The following is a 21600-nucleotide window of genomic DNA, read 5'->3' on the forward strand; positions in this document are numbered from 1 at the left end:
CAAATGATGGTGAAAGGCAGTAAAAATCCAAGTGGGTTTAGGATGGGAAATTTCAAATTTCATAGGAAATCAAAGGTCACAGAAATAATAAACCAGAATGACCTAGGAGCTAGCACTTGATAGATTCAAGAGCATTTCCATGGACAGATATTTTATATTTGAAGAAACTTGAATCTATATTCCAAGAAGTTAAGAAACAAGATCACACAATGAGGAAATAGCAGAACTAGAATGCAAACCAACCTTTGTTACCCAGGAGTCTCTACTAAAGGTCTGCCTGCCCTGCTGAGGGCACGCCCCTCTCTGCGGTTTCTCTTCTACACTCCTGCCACACTGGTTCCAGTGCTGCCATGTCCACTCCTAGGGCTCTGCACTTATTCTTCCTTCTCTTTTAAGTATTTTTTCACTAGCTGTTCCCAGAGCTGCACCCTCCTCATCCTTTAGGCCTCAACCCAAATGTTACTTACTCAGAGAGGTCTTCCCTGACCACCCAGCCCACACTTCTGTGCCTATACTAGTTTCCTGGGGCTGCTGAAACAAATGACTGCAAAGTTGGTGACTTAAAACAACATAAGTTGGCCGGGTGCACCTGTACACATCTGTAATCCCAGGACTTTGGGAAGCCTAGGCGGGCGGATCATGAGGTCGGGAGATCGAGAACATCCTGTCCAACATGATGAAACCTCATCTCAACTAAAATACAAAAAAATTAGCCGGGTATTGTGGTGCGTGCCTGTAGTCCCAGCTGCTCAGGAGGCTGAGGCAGGAGAATCGCTTGAACCCAGGAGTCGGAGATTGAAGTGAGCCGAGATAACACCACTGCATTCCAGCCTGGGCAAAAGAGCGAGACTCCATCTCAAAAACAAAACAAAACAAAACAAAAACATAAGTTTATTCACTCACAGTTCTGGAGGCCAAAAATCCAAACTCAAGGTGTCGGCAGGGCCATGTCTCTCTGAAGGCACTAGGAGAAAACCTGCCCCATGCCCTTCTCTTAGGTTCTGGCGGCTGCCAGCCATTGATGACATTTCTTGACTTGCGGCTGCATGACTTCCAGTGGCCCTGTCCTCTCTGCGTCTGTGTCAAATTTCCCTCATAAGAACACCATTCATCAGATTAGGGCACACCCTAACACCACATGGCCTCATCTTAACTTTATTACATCTGCAAAGACCTTATTTCCAAGTAAATCCACATTCATATGCACTGGGCATTAGAATTTTGACACATCCTTTTTGGGAGAGGTGGGGAACAACTCAACCCACACACAGCCACAGACATTTCCTACAATACCCTATTCTATCGTCTCCATACTGCTTCTCAGTATGTGACATTATCCTATTTATTTACAAGTGTATGTGCTCATTGCCTGCCCAACCCTCCCCCAACTAGAAAGCAAGCTTCTTATAGCTGTGCACCTCTCAGTCTTGTTCACAGATGAATCTCCAGCACGTAGAAGGGGGCCTGGCACAAAGCACTGTTTTACAAAGATTTACTAACTGCCTGAATTGCCTCTCCCACCAGGATCTTTCATTACATCGTCCCACCTCACCAACCACAGGGATGAGTAAGTGACCTAGGCTGACTTTTCAGAACCATTTTAAGGACAGACCCTGTGAGAAAGGGAACCATGATGTTTGCTCTGAAATCATTGCTGTGAGGATGATGTCATGGTGTTGCCAGATAAAATACAGAATGTCCAATACTCTTTTAGCATAAATAAAGATCCCATGTGATATTTAGGACAGTGCAAATACTACTTGGGACCTCCTTCTTCTGAAAAAGGTATTTGTTGTTTATCTGAAATTCAACTTAACAGAGCCTTCTTTACTTTTATTTGCTAAATCTGGAAACTCTATGGTGTCAGTCTCAAACTGCCAGAACCTTGTTGTCCACACAAGGAAGGAACAAAACCTCCCTGAGAATGAAGCCTTTGTAGAAGGAAGCAGAGTCAAGAGATAAAGACTAATTCCTAGTCATATTTCCTAAGTCCCTGCATCCAGCCATGCCTAAATGCTTCCTTTACCTCTGAGGCTTCTCAATAATCTGTGTCAATAAATCCCTCATTCCTCTTATATGTTTCTTTCCTAAGCTATTTGAAACTAAGTTTTTGCTACTTGCAAATGAAGTTCTGGTGAATGTAAATCACCTTCCAATCAGTGCCAATTCTTGCCTTCATGATCTCCTAAAATCCATAATCTCTTAGTTTCCCTCCTAGTTTTTCCACTACTTGCCCCAGTGATGCCCATTCCACTCTTAGTTAAGAGTAGTCTGATGTAGTCCTTTGTGTTCAGGCCAGAAAGGTCCATCTCAGCTGTCTCCTTCCAATCTGTATCATCAAGTCCATGACGATGCAGAGGAAAGCCCCAAGACACAAACCCTCTCTCTTGCTGATGCTGACCACCCTATAAAGCATACATGCAATGTCTTATTATGCTAAGAGGTCCCCTCTTGATCAGGTGTGAAGAATAAAAGCAAGAAAAAAAGGGGAGAAAAAGGCAGGAAACCCTATCCTACTATAGCCAAAGTGTTTCTCCTGAGCCTCCAAAGAAACGGGGCCCGTTGCAAGGTCTGGGTGCTGTGGGTTTCTTGAGCAGCAGAATCCCAACCTTTCATTCTCTTCTCCAGCTTTACTGCAGAGTCTTAAGAGCAGACCCAGCTGGTCATACAAAAGTGACAGCAAAAGAGAAGGTCCACAGAGCTGAGACAGCACCCCAGATGGTATCGCCTGCGGATGACTTGTGCACTGTTCCTGCTGTCACACATATCCCTTTGGTCCTACATAATAAATCTCTTGTTGATGGGACAGACAGCTAGGATTGCTACTTTTACTTTTGGCAGATCCTGATTTGCTAAAGATCTGCCCTTCCATTCCAAGCAGAAGAGAAGGAACAGGCCAAGTGCTAGGGTGCCAATCCCTTAGCATCTAGGCAGGAGAAAAGAGAGAAAACTCATATCCTTGCCAAGAGATCTGTCAAATGGCCATAGGCAGGGACATGAACCTCCATCCAAATTAAACACTCAGCCTTCTGAGCCCGGTAGTTGCCAAGCATACCCTTTGTAAATCAAGACAGCATGTATTCATCCAGCAAATATTTATCAAGATCAGGCAATATGCAAACACCGTGCTAGGCACTTGGGAAAAAAATGATGAGAAAATGTAAACGTGGTTTGCTATGGTTTGAGGGCTTATGGCCCCTCAAACATTTATGTTGAAACTTTTTTTTTTTTTTTGAGATGGAGTTTCGCTCTTGTTGCCCAGGATTGAGTGCAATGGTGCCATCTCAGCTCACTGCAACCTCTGCCTCCCGGATTCAAGCGATTCTCCTACCTCAGCTTCCAGAGTAGCTGGGATTACAGGCACGCACCACCACATCCAGCTAATTTTTGTAATTTTAGTAAAGACAGGGTTTCACTATGTTGGCCAGATGGTCTCAATCTCTTGACCTTGTGGTCCACCCCCCTCTGCCTCCCAAAGTGCTGGGATTACAAGTGTGAGCCACTGCACCTGGCCTATGTTGAAACTTAATTCCCAATATGAAAGTATTAAGAGGTGAGGTTTTTAAGAAATGAATAGGTCATGAGCACGTCACAGTCATGGATTGATTAGTCACCTTATGAAAAGGCTGGAGACAACTAGCGAGACCCCTTTTGCCCTCCTGCTCTTCTGCCATGGAAGGACATGATGTTCATCCTCTTCAGAGGACACAGCCACAGGAGTTATCTTGGGAGCAGAGACCAGCCTCTCTCCAGGCACCAAACCTGATGGCACCTTGACCTTAGATTTCCCAGCCACCAGAACTGAGAGAAATGAGTTTCTATCATTCATAAACTATCCAGTCTCCAGTATTTTGTTACTGCAACAGGAATGGAATAGACACTGTCCCTCATCCTTGCAACTTCTCTAGTTGGAAAAATAGGCATCAGCCACATAAATGCTTAAGTAAATGAAGACGTTATTGTGGTAACAGAAAGAAACAGAAAATACGAGAAAAATTCGAAAGATTCAACGGACTTCATTCAATGTTCAACAAATATTTGTTGCACCTCTGCTGGGTGCCAGACATTGGTGTGGGTGCTGGGGTGACAACCTCACTTTATTCAACAAATTTTGGATTGAGTTATTAACTGGAATTATTTACCCACCTGATGTAGAAGCTCATTTCACTCTCAGCTTGTGCAATGAATGTTCCTCCCATCGGGTTGCTGGCTTTCTGGTTATCTTCAGCCCAGAATGTATGCCTGTCATACCTACTAGTCTAAGCTCACAGAAATCAAGGGTCTGCAATCAGTCACTAGGCTCTTGGGAAAGCAGGGCACAGGCAAACGAGAACTTGAATCAGAATGGAGCAGGCTGTTATTTTGTTTTTGGACTCCATCTGTGACACTGGTAGAATTTAGAGAATTACAGAGTAGAATTGATGTAGTATCCAACTTGTTAGCATTCAGGAGCTCTACACTTTGCTGATGATTCATGAGGTGGGAAGTTGGGGTTTTAACTGCTTTATATTAGCATTTGCATCTTTAAAAATATTCCTAGAGTCTATGGCTTCTCTCCAAGTTTGATGGTCCTGTGAGAGTTTGACTTCAGACTCACCAACTACAGTCAGCTGAGGAAAACCCAGTGGTGATTTCTTTGCCTTGAAAGTGCCCTTGCTCTGCCTACAGAGCATTCTGGCTATTTGCCCAGATTCAAAATTCTCAAAAATGTGTAAACTTAGAAAGCATTCTCCAGCTGCTCTGGACTTCAGCATCTCAGGTTTTAGTTAAGAGTCTTTCAACTGCATGTGAAACAATCCACTTTAAATTAGCTTAAAGGAAAAATGTAAAGGGGGAAGGGAAGGGGTTTATTAGGAGTATACAAGGACATCTCACAGAAGCCAAGGGAGCAGAGCCCAGAAGAGTCCCCTGAGGGTCTGGAACCGGAAATTGGAAAAGCCCACAAGAAATCAGATAACCACAACTCAATCTCCCCTGTGACCCCAACAACTCTCATCCCGGCTGAACTCTGCAGCATCTGGTTCATTCTTTTCTCTCTGAAAAAAACTATGTCTCTTTGCTCTGTGTGCAAGATGGAAAATGGCTACTTTACAGTTCCTGCATTTCCATCCTTTCACCTTCAAGCCACATCAGAGACCAACTAGCTGCCATTTTCCTCTAAAATTCTAAAATTCTGCCACTTAGTAATTTAACCACAATTTATGAAGTGCCTACGATGTGCCAGACTCTGTCCTAAGACAGTAGAAATAACCACTTATTGAATTGGCCCCTCAAAAACCTCAATGCATCAATGTTATTAGGATCTTACGATTGGGTCCAAGACATAATATTGTTCCACACCTGTGTACTAAATAAGTTGAGAGACAAGAAGAAGAATATCAGGCCAAAATATAATGTTTATTATTAATAAAGACTAGGTTGGAAGACATGAGTTCTATTCATAGACAGATGAGACCTCTAAGAGTTCTAATTCTAGACAGGTGAGCCCTCTAATTCTGAAATCCAGAATTTAAGTGATGTACCCTCTCAGACACCTATCCCAGCAGGGGAGAGGTTTCAAGCCCTATGCAGACATAAGACTCACTGCCCCAAGCAGCTGCTTAGAACTCGTTTACTTCATGTTCAAGGAGAAACAGAAAGAGCTGAGCTGAGCATGATAACTTCACTCTTCCTATTTACCAAATAGAGAAATCACTTCACCTTTCCTAGGGCAAAGTGCCTAAAGAGGCAGAGAGAGGCCAAAGGTGGTAAAACTAACTGAGCTGCTTCCACACGGAAGAAAACGTTAAGAATGGGAAAAGCATTTCCCATCCCCAAACAACCATATTTAATATTATTGTTTGCTTTTATCACTTAAGCTTCTTAAGTCTATCATTCAAAAGACTGAGTTCCTTTTCTTTCTTTGAGTGGACATGTTTTCTGCTGATATTTTCGAAGGTTTAATTTTTTGGTTGTTATTATTCTAATGGTTGTCTTTATAACTATTATTCCTTCAATACTTATTCTTCTATTCTCTAGTCCATGCCTGGCAACTCCCTACCATATTCCTTCTTGTTCCTTACCACCCTATTTTAATGGATTATTATGTGTTTAAATATTACATCTGTGACATGGTATCTTTTAACATCTGGCTATGAAGGATTAGAAAGGCAGCGTATATAGCAATATCTTTTACCATTCTTTTCCCTCTTCTCCTCTCAGCTTTTCTTAATAAAATCATTTCTACACTGGAAGAGCTTATAAGGTTTTGTTCTGCAATCACAATCTTCAAATTTACTTTAGTCTTGGTCCTACTGTTAGATGGAATTTCACACTCACCATAAGTCTTATTTCCATACTTCCAACTTTCATTCTGAAGTTCATCCTCTAGTGGCTTCTCAGGAAATACATTCTCTAAGTTATTGCATGCTCAAGAATATCAGTCTTCTGCCCTTATACACAAGCAACAGTTCTGCTGTGTTTTTTAGAAAGTATCATTTTTTCTTACAGATTTTATAAGCATTGCTTCACTGCTCTCCAGATCTGAATTGCCATGGAGAAAACTCAGAACTTTAAGTGACTTGATACTTTCCTTGGTTGCCTAAAGTATTGATTCTTACCTTTGAAGTCTAGTAAACCTAACCAATATATGTCTCAAGGTTTATCATTGTAGGCCAATGTCTCCAGGGTATGTCTGTCACTTCATATACAAATATGCACATATATATGTGTGTGTGTGTGTGTGTTTATATATATAATTATTTTTCTGTTTTATTTTAAAGATATATTTTATCACCATGTTAAAACAAACTCCAAAAACAAAATAGAAATGTCCACTACGTGTATGTTGTATCTTCTTTATTCATCTTCCATTGCCATCATTTATTTTCTAATCCATTTTAACTCTCTGTCCTTGTCCATTTTACTTAAATCACTTTTCTTAATCCTCTCCTCTCGGTCACTTATTATGTTTTCAGCCATGCATTGTCTTTATTTATGTGTCTCTTCCAATAGGAAACCTTCATTTTTGTGAGGGTTTTATTTTTACTCCTTTCCTGAGTTCTGCCAGTACATATTTAAACTTTTGTTTTATTTTACCTTATTTTCTATGAACTATTGTACAGCCATTTTACACTCTGATTTTATGAAGACAATTGTTTCACTGGGGCGTTTTTTAAAACCTAGTAATAAAATATCTTTTAAAGTTTACTACTTTTATGATAGAATTATAAAGCCATCGAACTTTGCTTGATCTTGAAAAGACCAACGGTTCAACCACCGCCCCCTCAACACACACTCACTTACATACAAAGAAAACATTTCCAACCTCACCACCACAAACTTCCTTGGAAATCCACATCATCCCTATATTCCTATTTATGTCAGATACCACTAGAATTCTAAGATTCTCTGCATATCATCACTTATCATTTGGGCTCTCAATTCCACATGGTAAAATATGTTATTTAACCACTCACCTATCTTCTTTTCTGGAAAATGTCCTCTGGAACTCATAGTCCATTATCAGCAAAATCTCTTATATTCTCAACACCTCTGAATTATCCCTTCATCTTCCTCCTCTAAGTGAAACCTGGCTACACCTAAGGACAGTTTATCTCCCACAAAGCTTTCCAAAGGTGACTGATCTTCACCATATTCCTCTCTATCATTGAACCTGAAGGTATGATGTTTGTCCCTTTTGTTTATTGTTGCTATTTGTAGACAATTTACACCCCTTCCCCTTAAAAAAAAAAAAAAAAAAAAACCTGGATTTGAAGATTATACTATCAGATTATATCACTCACTACCTCTCCTTTTTGTAGTCATCTATACAAACCTGGGCCAATCCCCTTCATCCCTCAAGGATTTTAGCCTCAAGGCCATTGCAACTCCCTACAGTAGTGTTCTGAGTGATTTCAATTTTTTTTTTTTTTTTTTTTTTTTAAGACAGAGTCTCACTTTCTTGCCCACGCTGGAGTACAGCAGCATGATCTTGGCTCACTGCAACCTCCTCCTAGGTTCAAGTGATTCTCCTGTCTCAGCCTCTGGAGTAGCTGGGATTACAGGCATGTGCCAACACAACCAGCTAATTTTTGTACTTTTAGTAGAGATGGGGTTTCACCATGTTGGCTAGGCTGGTCTCGAACTCCTGACCTCAGGCAATCCACTCACCTCAGCCTCCCAAAGTGCTGGGATTACAGGCGCAAGCCACCACGCCCAGCCATGATTTCAATATTCTTATGTGTGATCTTCCCAGTACCATGGTCTCCAAGGTTCTCTGTCTATTCTATTTCAGTAATTTAATTCTCCACTTAACTTAGTTCCTCATTCTTATAATCACAGGTAGATCTTATCACCAATATTAATTGCACCCACCCCACATTCTTGAACCCAGTTTCAGGCATCTTTAGTCTTACTTTATTTGGGCTTTCCTGCTCATTCATTCTATTATCTCAACATCACTAATTACTTAATTTAATGAGGACTTTCAATGTACTGATTCAACCACCATTTGACTCCAACTTCACACACACACACACACACACACACACACACACACACACGCTGCCTGAGTTCACCTTAAGCCTATCACTCCTAAATTCACATCAGCCCTTTAGAAGCACTCAGTAATCATAACTTTCCTTAGCTCTTTCATTCTCCCGCCCTCCTAGACAATAATTTTGCCTTTTCTTATTTCTCCACAAATCTCCCACAACTCTTTCATTACCTTACTCTCAGTTTATAATGATGCTTTCTTTATCTGAAAAAATAAAAGCAACGAGAACTCCAACATACTCCTTCCACCACATATATGAAACTATCAGGTTCATTCTCATATACTGTGTTTCCTTCTGTTGCCAAAGATGAACTGCACATGTTCCCATCAAAAGCCAAATCCTTCTCCTGTGCAATGGATCCCATCTTGTCTCACCTCCATGGCACCAAGGCTCATGCCTGTAATCCCAACACTTTGGAAGGCCAAGGTGGGCAGACCACTTGAGGTCAGGAGTTGTAGACCAGCCTGACCAACATGGTGAAACCCCATCTCTACTAAAAATACAAAAATTAGCTGGGCGTGGTAGCACACGCCTGTAGTCCCAGCTACTCAGGAGGCTGAAACAGGAGAATCACTTGAACCTTGGAGACAGAGGTTGCAGTGAACCTTAATAGCACCATTGCACTCCAGCTTGGGCAACAAGAGTGAAACTCCATCTTAAAAAATAAAAATTAAAAAAAATAATAATTTTCATATTTGTCTTCCCTTATTCCTACATTATCAAAATCTCTCCTATAGGTAGTTAGCGTCAGCACACTAACCTGCTTATGCTCCTCAGCCACATCTTCCTGCAGCCACTACCCTATTACTCTGTTCTCCTTTGTAGCAAAACTCATGGTTATCAGTCTTGGTTAGGCTCAGCTAACAAGCTCTTCTGCTGCACTTAGTTGGGCTCCCTCATGTGTCTAAGGTCTGCTGCTGGTCAGTTTGGCAGCTCTGCTTTTTGAGACTATGAAACTCATGAGGCACTTCTTCACCTCTCATTCTCTTTTGACTTCATCCAACTGGTTTCCATCTCCACCAGTTTTCCACATCCCAGTAAATGTCATTTCATCCTTCAACTTGCTCAGTCAAAAAAAGGGGGGGGGCTATATTTTGTCTGCCTTGCTTTACCTGCAGACTGTCTTCTGAATTTATGATTCATCTGTGTAAATTTTTTTATTCAGCCCTGTCTTCTCTTTCAGGCCAAACTGGGCCCCCAAAGCTCCTGACATCGACCACACAACCATTTCCATTGCTCCATATAAGGGCTTGCTAGATTTGCCCTCTGGGTGTGCCGGGTGTTTAGGGAAATGTGTTTGGCAATATTCTCCTGATATCTGCAGCTGTGAGCATCTTTTCCCTGTGCCTCCTCATCTTATTTGATCTTCACTGCATGTGGCAGCTATTCTCTATATATTGTGGTTTAGGGTTATGGATGTCCCTTGGTTTCATCATAAGTGGAGAGCTCCTTTCTTTCCAGGTGGTCTTTGTTGCTGTGAGGGTGATCTCCAAGAGGAGAAAGAAGAAATACTGTCTGTATTCACTATTTTAAAACTAGAAATCACAAGAAATATGTTTAGTAATTTACTTTTAAGAAGATAAATCTGACCACAGTATGTAGCAAGAGGCAGGGTATATTAGTTCATCAGGGTTCTCCAGATAAACAGAACCAACAGAACAGATGAAAGAAGAGAGAGGGGGATGTTAAAGTATTGCCTCTGTGATTACAGAGGCTGAAAAGCTCCACAATCTACCTTCTGAAAGCAGGAGACCCACCAGTGATGTAGTTCAAAGGCCTGAGAGCTGGAGAACCAGTGGCATAGATTTCAATCCAGTGCTGGAGGCCTGAGAATAGGAGTGCTGAGAGCAGGAGATTGATGTTCCAACTCAAACAGTGAGGCAGGTGAGAATTCAGTCTTCCTCCACCTTTTAAAAAATCTATTCAGAGTTCGAGACCAGGCTGGCCAACATGGTGAAACCCCATCTCTAATAAAAATACAAAAATTAGCTGGGCATGGTGGCAGATGCCTGTAATCCCAGCTACTCGGGAGGCCGAGGCAGGAGAATCACTTGAACCTGGGAGGCAGAGGTTGCAGTGAGCCGAGATCACGCCGTAGCACTCCAGCCTGGGCAACAGAGTGAGACTCTGTCACACGCACACACACACACACACACACACAAATCTATTCAGGCCCCCAATGGACTGTTTCATGCTCACCCACATTGCGGAGGGTAATCTTTACTCAGCCCACCAATTCATATGTTAATCTATCCGTAAACTCCCTCACAGAAATAATGTTTTATCAACCATCTAAGCATTTCTTGGCCCAGTCAAATTGACAAATAAAATTAGCCATCACTAATTTTGGGAAAGCCGTCTGGTAATAGCAGAAAATCTAAAGGAAGTTATTGGAAGTAGAGCCTGAAGAAGTCAGAGGAGAATTGAGCCAAATGGGAGCCTTCAATTCCTTTAGAGATGTGGCCACTCCAATGTGCCAGTAAGGGCTCAAATGTAGGTGACAAAAAAAACTAATGCAGTTTAATTTTTTTTTAAAGGGGGGTGGCATATGTGAGACAGGAAATCAGAAGCTTATGAAATCATTAGAAGGGCTGAAGAAATAAGTTCTAGGTAAGAAATGATTTGGAATGTCTCTAGAAGAGCATCCCAGAACTGACTCACCAAGAGAAACTCTGCAACAGTGGGGCTGTTAGGGAAACAGAAAGCCAGTGTTCTAACTACTGTTTCCAGGATCTCATCATGTGAGCCATAATCTAGGCATCTGGGGTCCAATGCCAAGCTTATGGGGTCCAGGAACAATTCTCCTTAAGGGAAGTTTGGGGTTCAGGATGCTGCCATCAGAATGTTGACCTCTAGAGCCAAAGTAAGTCCAGATGCTGGCAGAATAAACACTTGATTTATTTCCTGTGCCTCCTTCCACTTACATTGGTTGTGAACCTAAGTCTCACATGTATCTGGCTGGGATAATCTTACATCAAAAATTATACCTTCAACTGGGGAAGCAGTCTTTAGATGCCCAAACTGTCAAGTACAGAAAAGCACATAAGAAAAAATTTGGAGCAGGTGATGAACAAAACTACCCAAACTGCCCAGCTTTGGTCAAATTTTCTTCTCCTCCCTGCTGAGCTCACTTCGTCAATCCTTTAGCTGCTATAAACACTGATTTTCTCAATCCTCTTTCTCTAACCCACAGTCCTCTCCCACAAATATCTCTGTTACTCTGTATTACATATTGTCATCTTTGCTTGTTATGGTAGCTGTAAGTATTTTTAGCTCCCATTTTGTGAACGAGGATACTGGGGTTCAAAAAAGTGAAATAATATGTCCAAGGTCACCCAGCCAGTCAATGATGGAATTGAGACTTAACCTCATGATCTGACTCTAAATCTCATTTTCTTTCTTCTACCTGTTAAATCAATGAACGTCTATGACTATGTCTCCTTCTAAACTGAGAAGGAAACCCAAAACCAGCCTCTCCTGGGCAAGCAAAATAAATGGGTTTCTTAATCACTCTTTCTTTCTGAGGCCTCTTTAGGCTGAACCCCTCACTGCTCATGCCCAGATGGTTAATGTTGCTGCCAGCCAGGCTGAGGGCTACACGTAACATTACTCTCTTCTTAAGGGGCTGCCATCTTACATTGTATTTTGCCTGTATGGACCATCAATCAAGTTTTTCCTCACTAGTAAAAGTTATTGATGATCACTTGCTCCTGAATTTCTAAAAAGAACCTTCTGGTCTTTCCAAGCCACAGGCCTTATTCAGTCAGTAAGCACTGATTAGAGCCTTTCCTGGTCCCAACCTTTCCTGATAACCATAACTTTCTTCTATGAACCTTGTTCATAGAACAAGTTAAACTTCTCATTATTCCTGAACATACCCCTGGTTTCATGCCTTTGCTGATACTAGTCTGTCAGCCTGGATTTTTCTTTCCCTTTTCAATGGCTAGGAATCTAGTTCTTAATCCATCTTGCAAGATTTAATCCCTCCCTTTTCCACGATATTTCCCTGGAACTCTGTAACAGTTAGAATTGAATTCTTCTACTTTTGAACTATTTTGACATTTCTATCTATATCTCTCTTACAATACCCCTGACTTTCTACTTGTTATTAAATAAATGTGACGTAAGTTGAATTGCCCGCCGCAAATGTTTTATCTCCCCGTGGTAATTAATATTATATAACCACAGTTTTGGCATAGCCAGGAGTACTCCGCTTTGGGCTTGAACAGGTGACTTGCTTTGGCCAATAGGATTGTCAGAGAATGTACGATAAGAAGAGACTTGAAGTACACTTGCATTGTTGGGCCTGGGCTTTTGCATTTCTACTCTTTGCCAGGAGAATGTCCTGAGGACAGATGATGGTCCAAGGAAGATGAGAGGCACTTGAGTGTATCTGCATCCAAACTATAGCATAGAACCAAGCCTAGCCTAATCTAGATCAGCCAAACCCCACCCAATTCAACATACATGTGAGCAAAATATGCAGCAGTAACTGACCAAAATACCCATCAGTGCAATTTTATCTCTTTTACTAGATTGTGCATTCCAAGAAGGCAAGCTTTCTATCTTACTCTTTCTACAGCTTTGTAACAACATCTAAACATTATAGGAAGCTTACTATCCATCATGTGAAAAAACTGCGGGCCAGCAAGGTTTAATAAGTTATCTCAGGAAAATGCAAATCAAAACCACAATGGGATCACCTCACACCTGTTAGGATGACCAGTATTAAAAAAAAAAAAGATAACAAGCATTGGCAAGGGTGTGCAGAAAAGTGAACTCTTGTACACTGTTGGTGGAAATGCAGATTGGTGCAGCTATAACAAAAAACAATATAGAGGTTCCTAAAGACATATCATATGACCCACTAATCCTCCTTCTGGGTATAAAGCCCACAGAAATGAAATCGCCATCTTGTCAAGACACCTGCACTCTAATGTTCATTGCAGCATTATTCACAATAGCCAAGATATGGAAACCACCTAAGTGTTAACAGATGAATGAATAAAGAAAATGTGGTACACACACACACACACACAATGGAATATTATTCAGCCTTTAAAAGGAAGGAAATCCTGCCACTTGCAACAACATGAATGAAACGATTATGCCTAGTAAAACAAGCTAGATAGAAAGAAAAATGTCACAATCTCAACTACTTGTGGAATCTTACCAAAATAAATAAATAAATAAATACACAGAAACAGAGTAGAGGTCAAGCATGGTGGCTCTTGCCTGTAATTCCAACACTTTGGGAATCAGAGGTGGGAGGATCACTTGAAGCCAGCAGTTCAAACCCAGCCTGGGCAACACAGTGAGACTTCATCTCTACAGAGGAAGAAGAAGAGAAAGAAGGAGAAGGAGAAGGAGGAGGAGGGGGGAAGGAGGAGGGGGGAGGGAGGAGGAGGGAGGGGGAGGAGGGAGAGGAAGGAAGGAAGGAAGGAAAGAAGGGAGGGAGGGAGGGAGGGAAGGAAGGGAAGCAGGGAAGTAGGTAGGGAGGAAAGGAAGTAGGTAAGGAGAAGAGGAAGTAGGTAAGGAGGAAAGGAAGGAAGGGTAGAAAAGTGGTTGCAGAGGCAGGGGAGATTGGGGACACCTAAGCCAAAGAGTGAAAAGTAGCAGTCACATAGGATGAATAAGTCTAGCGATCTAGTGAGGACTATAGTTAATATTGTATTCTACACTGGATATTTGCAAAGAGAGTAGATTTTAGGTACTCTCAGCACAAAGAAAGTAACTATGTGAGATGATTTACATCTTAATTTACTCCACTGCAGTAATCACTTCACTCTGTGTGTGTAGGTGTGTAAGTATGTGTGTGTGTGTCATTTTGTACAGCTTAAATATACACAATAAAAAATTACAGTGGTTATCAAAACTGCTATTGTTGAAAATTTTAATCATGTCATTAATAAAATAGTAAATTAAAAATAAAGCATGTTTGTAAATAATAAATTCTCATTATTTTTAAAATTTGGTTTTATAATTTGTCTGTTAAATTTAATAACTGAATCACAATTAGAATTAATGTAAAAATTTAATATTTTTCCCAGATGCAAGCTCTAGGTATAAAAAATATTGCATTGTAATTTGAGTATATCAAGTTAAACTTAATTTTTAAATTTCAAGGCATGCAAACAAAAACATGAGGAATCTGGGGAGAAAATTATTTTAGAGCAAAAAATAGATTAAGTAAATGAAGAAATAAACCATAAAAAATAAGTTATCTAAAGTTACATAATGAAGTAGTAACAGAGACGGGGTTCAAATTCAGGCAGCCTGATTCTAGAGGCTTGATGCAATACATCTATCTAAATAACGGATGTTCAAGAAAATATTTGAGGATGGGAAGGAGAAAGGGACAGAGAAAGGAAGAGCGGAAATACAATAATTTTTTGTTGTATTTTAAAAGAATATTTCTATATTTGCTACTGAGTTTTTTAAAGCATAACTGTCATTATAATTTATACCCTTAAAGATGATGCTTATCATTAGACTGTCCAGGAATTCACCACAACATCTGCCTCCCGGGTTCAAGCGATTCTCCTGCCTCAGCCTCCCAAGTAGCTGGGACTATAGGCACATGCCACCACACCCAGCTAATGCACCTGACTATCTTTTAGGGAGCACTTTGACCCACAGGTCTTGGAGAGGTATACTCCTGGTAAGACCCTCCCACTGCAGAGCTTCTCTCTATATATAGAATCTCCTTCCCCCTACAATAGTATAGCCAAGGGCAGGGCTTGTGACCCAAGCTGACCAACTGGCTGCTCTCTTCAGTACTCAGGTGAGTGATGGAAAGAGGAGATACAATCAATCATCACAGAAATAGTGTGCATGCCAGACTCACTTCATGGCAACCATGGTTGGGGCTCCTGTTGTGAGCTCCCGAGCTCCCCCAGCTCCTCCCAATTTCCCTGCCCAGTCCCCCAGCCTCCCTTAGATCTGTGGATTCTCCATATTCTTTCAGTAGATACCCTTTCACTTAAGAAATCCAGCCTTGGTTTCTGTTGCTTGCAACCCACAGCCCTGATTGGCTTCATTTCTTTTTCCCAAAACAATCTCTATAGTTTATGAAACTGGATGCTCCATTGGCCTGAACTCAGGAAATGGCCATGAGAAAGGCTGAATGACCTAGGTTCTAAAAGAAGCAAGTGCATGAGGCAAACTTGCCTGTGAGTTGCTCTTTTGCCACGGTGGTCAGCATGACATCAGCTCTGGGCCCAATACCCCAGGGTCTGAATACATCCCATGAATACATGAGACGACAATCAACATGATCTATTTAACATCTTCTGTCACTGATCACAGAATGTTAAAACTAGACAGGATCTTAAAGAGCATCTAGTCCACCTCCCTTGTTGAACAAATGAAAATAAATGAGGACCTGTCCAGCATTGAAAACTAAGCAGCAGAGCTGAGACTATCTTGTGGGCCTCTTGATTCTCAGCCAGGTCCCTTTTTGCCCCACCACCTGCGGTGCATCTGCCAGAATGTTTTGCTCTTGAATGTTTAGTTCAAATACTGAACAAGCAGTGTTGTGACTAAGAGCACAGTTTGCGGGGACAGACCACTGGGCTCATATCTCAGCTAAGCCACTTACCTGGTCTCTGGGAGAATCACTTGCCTGTCTGCACCTCAGTTTACTAATCTGTCAAATGGGGATAATGAGAGTATGTACCCCATAAGATTGTTATGAGTAACAAGTACCATAAATAGCTGAGTACTGCACATATAGCAAGTACCCAAAGAATATTAGAAATATTTATGATTACTCATAAAATAATTGATCTGGAATATTAAGTATTCTTTATTTGGGCAAAGAGAAAATAAGGTGCAAAGATAAAGGGACCTGACTAAGGTCATATTGTTCGCACAAACCCTGACTAAAGATTGTGTGCCCCCCACAAATTCATAGGTTGAAATCTAATCCCGATTGTGATAGTATTTGGAGGTGGGGTCTTTGGGAAGTGAAAACAAACAACTTTGGTATGTGATCAGGTCATGAAGATGGAGCCCTCACGAACGGGGTTAATGCTCTTATAGAAGATACCCCATAGAGCCCCCTTGGCCCTTCCACCATGTGAGGACATAGTGAAAAGATAACCATCTGTGAACCAAGAAGTGGACCATCACCAGACGCTGAATCTGCTGGTGACTTGGTTTTTGGACTTCTCAGCCTCCAGAACTGTGAGGAAGAAGTGTGTGTTGTTCAAGCTGCTTAGTCTGTGGTATTTTTCTTACAGCAGCCCAAATGGACTAAGATACCATGCATGTCCCATCCAAGCCTAGAACACTTTCAGGAGCAATTGACAGAAAATCTCAGTCTAACATAGTTATTGACTTCTGTAACTGAAAAGGATGCTTGTTGATTTGAGTCATGCTGGGTCCAATTCCTTACATAATTACCTCTCTGTCTCTGTCTGTCTTCCTCTCTCCTTCTACCCCTTTCCCATTTCTTGGCCTTATTTCCTACTGAGCTGGCTTCACCCTTAAATCCCCCACTCATGGGGATTCTTGCATCCCCAAGCTTAAATTATCTTTATAGATAATGATCCCTGTGGAAAAAAAAAAGAGCTATGGTTTTTTATTATTCCTGAGAAGTTCTGGAATTCATGCCAATTGGTCTAACTAAAGTGAGGTGTTCAAGCATGAACCAATCATGCTGACCAGGGGCACTTCACTGATTGGCCAAGCCTGACTCATGCGCTCATTGCTGGATCTGGATAGGATGGGGCCACTCCCACTTACATCACATAGACAGGGTGTAGGAAATGGAGCCAATGCCAGAAGAAGAGAGGATGGGAGATGTGTACTGGCAAATGCAGCCACCATTGGAAGCCTTACCTTTTGAATCTTCTCCATTTTGGAAAGACCCCAAAGGTACCCTGTTTACCATCAATTCTCTTTGCCTTTTGCTTTCTCCATTCTATTCCTCAGTCTGCTTACATCACCTCCTTAGGACTTAAAAACTCTTAACTCCTCTGTAGATTCCTATGGGATCTCTAGTCCCAAATATGAACTCCAGCCACTAAATACAACTTCCTGCACCAAATACAAATGTGGTAACCAATAAGCACAGTTATTCTCGAAGCAGGTCTGGAAACTTAGCAAAGAGTGTAACTTACTTTCTTTAGCACCTCAGGTCCCTCCTGGGTCAGAGACTGCTGGCTCCAGCACTGGCCTCACAGCTGGGATCCTCTAAAGATGAAACAGTGGGGGCTCAGATGCTCTAAGAGCCAGCACAGCTTTGAAAACTGCAGGGAAAAGTCAGAGTCATGCTCTCCTACTGAGAAGAGCATTTTTAGAGCAAGCACTGCTACTTGCTTATTCAGAAGGCTTGGGGCCATGGGAAGAGGCATATGCTTTGGAGGTGCACATTCTAATAACAGGTCTGCTGGTCTGTAGTCAGGTGACCTTAGGGAGGGCTCCTAGCCTCTAAGAAGTCCCAGTATTCTAGTCTGTAAAATAGGAGCATGATACCTACCTTCCAGGGGTAATGGTGATGTAAGCATTAAATGATAAAAATGCATGTGTTGACCTCTAGAGGTTACTCAACATGCTTTGGTTGCTACCCCCTTTCCTCCCCACCCCACTTTCCCCAACATACATACCATTTCTGCTCTTTAGGGGTGAGTCAGGATCTAGGAAAAATATCTCCATCCCCCTCAAAAGGAGAGGTGCCAAGCTGGTGAATTAGATTCCAATGCACGATTGGACTATGCATTCTAAGGTATAGATGAACCAGGTCTCTGCTCCTCTTTATATCTTTAGGGTAAGGGCTGGGGCTGCCTCTGAATTCGAGGCTCTCAATCCAGTTCTCTCTCTCCTAATGTCTACCGGTCCAGGTTAGAAAGACTAAGGCTGGCAGTTCCAGGCATTATAGCTGATGGTTTTCTTCTGTTTCCCAACTTTATATTCTCCAGGGATGGAGAGAAGCCTCATCTCATTACAGTGGCATGTTCTGATGTTCTGGTCTGAGCTTAAGAGACATAGCATTTTGCTGCTCCAGTTTTGGTTGCTAAGCTGTCTTTACAGAAAGAAACAGAAGCTTCTGCTTCAAGGCTTGGCCCTTGGGTCAAATAGGGCCCAACATGGGTTTTTGGAAATAAAGTTTCATTGGAACACTGCCATACCCATTCATTTACAAATTGTCTACTATGGATACTTCTCTGCTCCAGTGGCAGAGTCAAGTATAATATCTGCAGGAGACCATATGGCCTGCAAGACCACAAATATTTATTATCTTTTCCTTTACTGAAAAATTTTGCTGGCCCCTGACTTACATAACCCAGCCCACCCTACTAGACTTCAACTCTAGGGTTTAGGACCAAGCCCCACCAACTAATAAACATCACTTTTCTTTCTTTCTTTGGTCATATCACTGTCCTTATAAGATTATGTAATTGGTCTTAGACAGGATTTGGACATATCTAGGTCTCCAGGCCATAGTGTCTAAATTTATCATCACTTTCAACAATATTAAAATGCTTACTACTTTATTTTCACCAAAATTGACTGTTGTTATTACTTTATTTATTCACATATTCATGGTAATGGGAGCAAGAAAGCCTAGCATGAATGTAGCCCATTGTACCATCTGGAGAACTCATGTGGCTGAGTTCAGTAGCAGCTCTTCTACTTGGTAGCTATGTGACATTGGGCAAAAACTTAGCCTTTCTTGGCCTCAGTGTTCTCTTCCATAAAGTAGAGATGAATAGGAATGGACTTCCAAGTCATTATAAAGATATGTGATATGAGATTACAGATGCCATGCAATTTGCACAGTGTTTGGCTTATCATATATACTAATTATAAAATTATAAGTCATTTACCCTTTACTCTAATTACCCTTCAGATAATATGATGACATCTATCTTTTTCTTTTTTTTTTTTTTTCAGACGGAATCTCGCTCTGTAGCCCAGGCTAGAGTGCAGTGGTGTGATCTCAGCTCACTGCAACCTCCGCCTCCTGGGTCCCGGTTCAAGCAATTCTCCTCCCTCAGCCTCCTGAGTAGCTGGGATTACAGGCATGCACCACCATGCCCAGCTAATTTTTGTATTTTTAGTAGAGATGGAGTTTCACCATGTTGGCCAGGCTGGTCTTGAACTCCTGACCTCATGATCTGCCTACCCCAGCCTCCCAATTATGTGATTGAATCTTCAGCCCAGTTCCATGAGATGGCCACTGCTAAATGTATGTCCTGCCCAGACAGTGCCCAGGGCCCAGAGCCTTCCTTTTGCTCCACTATCACAACGTGTTTGCCAATATCCTGTCTACTCAGGGCTGTGCTCTCTCATACCAGCCAATAAGATTTTCTGAGAGGCATTTTTTGTATCTCCATGATGACATTCATCCCATCCAGCTTTGTGGTTAGGGGGAAAGAGTGCTAGACTTGCAGCCATGCAGTCTTGACTCTGCTAAGTACCGGCTGTGTGACTGAGTATCTCACTGCCTCTCTGCCTATTTTCTTTAGTGAGATGGGGATAATAATACTTTCCTTGTTAGAGTATTGTGAGAATCCAATGATGGTTATGGCATAAACCAGTATACATATGGGACATTATTTGATACATATTTATGAAAATGTTTTCTACAAATTTCTCTACTTCTACTACACATAGAATTCCTTAAAGGCAATATATCATTGCATCAATCTATCATTCATTTGAAGGCCCACAATTTCTAGCACAGAAAAGATATCTGATTCATCAAATGATTAAGTGGATTGATGGGGATTCTCTTATAAAATATATTTTAATTTATTTTACTTACAGGGTGAGGAATTTTTCTAATTCATTTCTGCATCCTTATGTCTAGTAGCTATCCAGCAAATATTTTCTAGAAAATAAATGAATAATAGAAAAGTCATATCTTTCTTCTCTCTATTCTTTCTCTTCATTCTCTCTTCCTTGTACATGCATTGGTCATCTAAACTCCATGCCCCTGGTCTATGCAACTTATTTCATACACTAAGAAAGTACGTAATATATACCGCATAAAAAAGAGGCAGTACAGTGTAGTTGTTATGATCATGGGACCTGAACTAACACTACGTGGGTTTAAATTCCAGAACCACTGCTAATTAACTGTGTGACCTTGGACTGGTTAGTAAACTTCTTTAAGATTCAGTCTCTTCACCTATAAAGTAAGAATAAAAGGAATTATCTCATAGAACTTTTGTGAGAAGTATATGAAGCACTGAGAACAGTGTCTGTATATAACACATCATAAGTTAAATGGTATCCCCCCAAAAAAGTTTTATGAACCTAACCCCAAGTATCTGTGGATATGACTTTATTTGGAAATAAGGTCTTTGCAGATGTATTCAAATTAAAATGAAGTCATCGGGGTAGGCCCTAATCTAATATGACTGATGTCCTTACAAGAAAGAGAATTTTAGACATATATGCATACATAGAGAAGGCGATGTGAAGACACAGGAGAACACCGTGTGAGCCAATTGGGAGGGAAAGTTGGAGCATCTGCAGTGAACCAAGGAGTACCACGGATTGTTGTCAAACACCAGAAGCCAAGGAGCAAGGAAAGAGCCTTTCTCAGAGCCTGCAGAAAGAGGGCATGGTCCTGCTGACCCCTTGATTCAGACTTCTGGCTTCCAGAATCATGAGACAATACACTTCTGTTATGTTAAGCCCCCCAACTGGGGTACCTTGCTATAGCAACCTTAGGAAACTAAGACAATTACCTATCATTACTATTGTGTGGTTTAAATGCTCATTGAATACAAGAATAAATTCATGCATTTCTTATGGAAAGACACTCTCTTTCGGTTTCCAGCGTTTTGGGGGAACCAATAATATAAAGAGAATTCAGAGAGTGAACTGGTTTGCAGAATCTTAGGAGATTTTATTGGAACCTTTCTTCTCATGACATCATGGAAACAAGGCCATGAATATCTCCAGCTTGATTCACTAGGTGAATTTTAACTGAGGCTTACACAAGTCACAAAAAATTCTGCTCTTTCTCTGACACTTTAGAGTCCTCCTACAGTTTCACCCCCAACACCCATCACTGTAATAAGCTATATCCCATGACAAGCAACTA

General features: G+C 41.3%; 1 long non-coding RNA gene across 1 annotated transcript in view; it reads right to left on the reverse strand.

The window, feature by feature from the left end:
• Positions 1-20363, reverse strand: part of LOC131382002 (uncharacterized) — a 46577-nt gene extending 26214 nt beyond the window's left edge. Inside the window, exons 1-2 of the long non-coding RNA XR_009211133.1 lie at positions 20311-20363; positions 17663-17791 (exon numbers count right to left, since the gene is read on the reverse strand). This is a non-coding gene — a long non-coding RNA (uncharacterized LOC131382002). The remainder of the gene's footprint in view (positions 1-17662; positions 17792-20310) is intronic.
• Positions 20364-21600: the final 1237 nt, after the last annotated feature.

Source organism: Hylobates moloch, unplaced genomic scaffold (genome assembly GCF_009828535.3).
Source record: "Hylobates moloch isolate HMO894 unplaced genomic scaffold, HMol_V3 SCAFFOLD_19, whole genome shotgun sequence".
NCBI lineage: Eukaryota > Metazoa > Chordata > Mammalia > Primates > Hylobatidae > Hylobates > Hylobates moloch.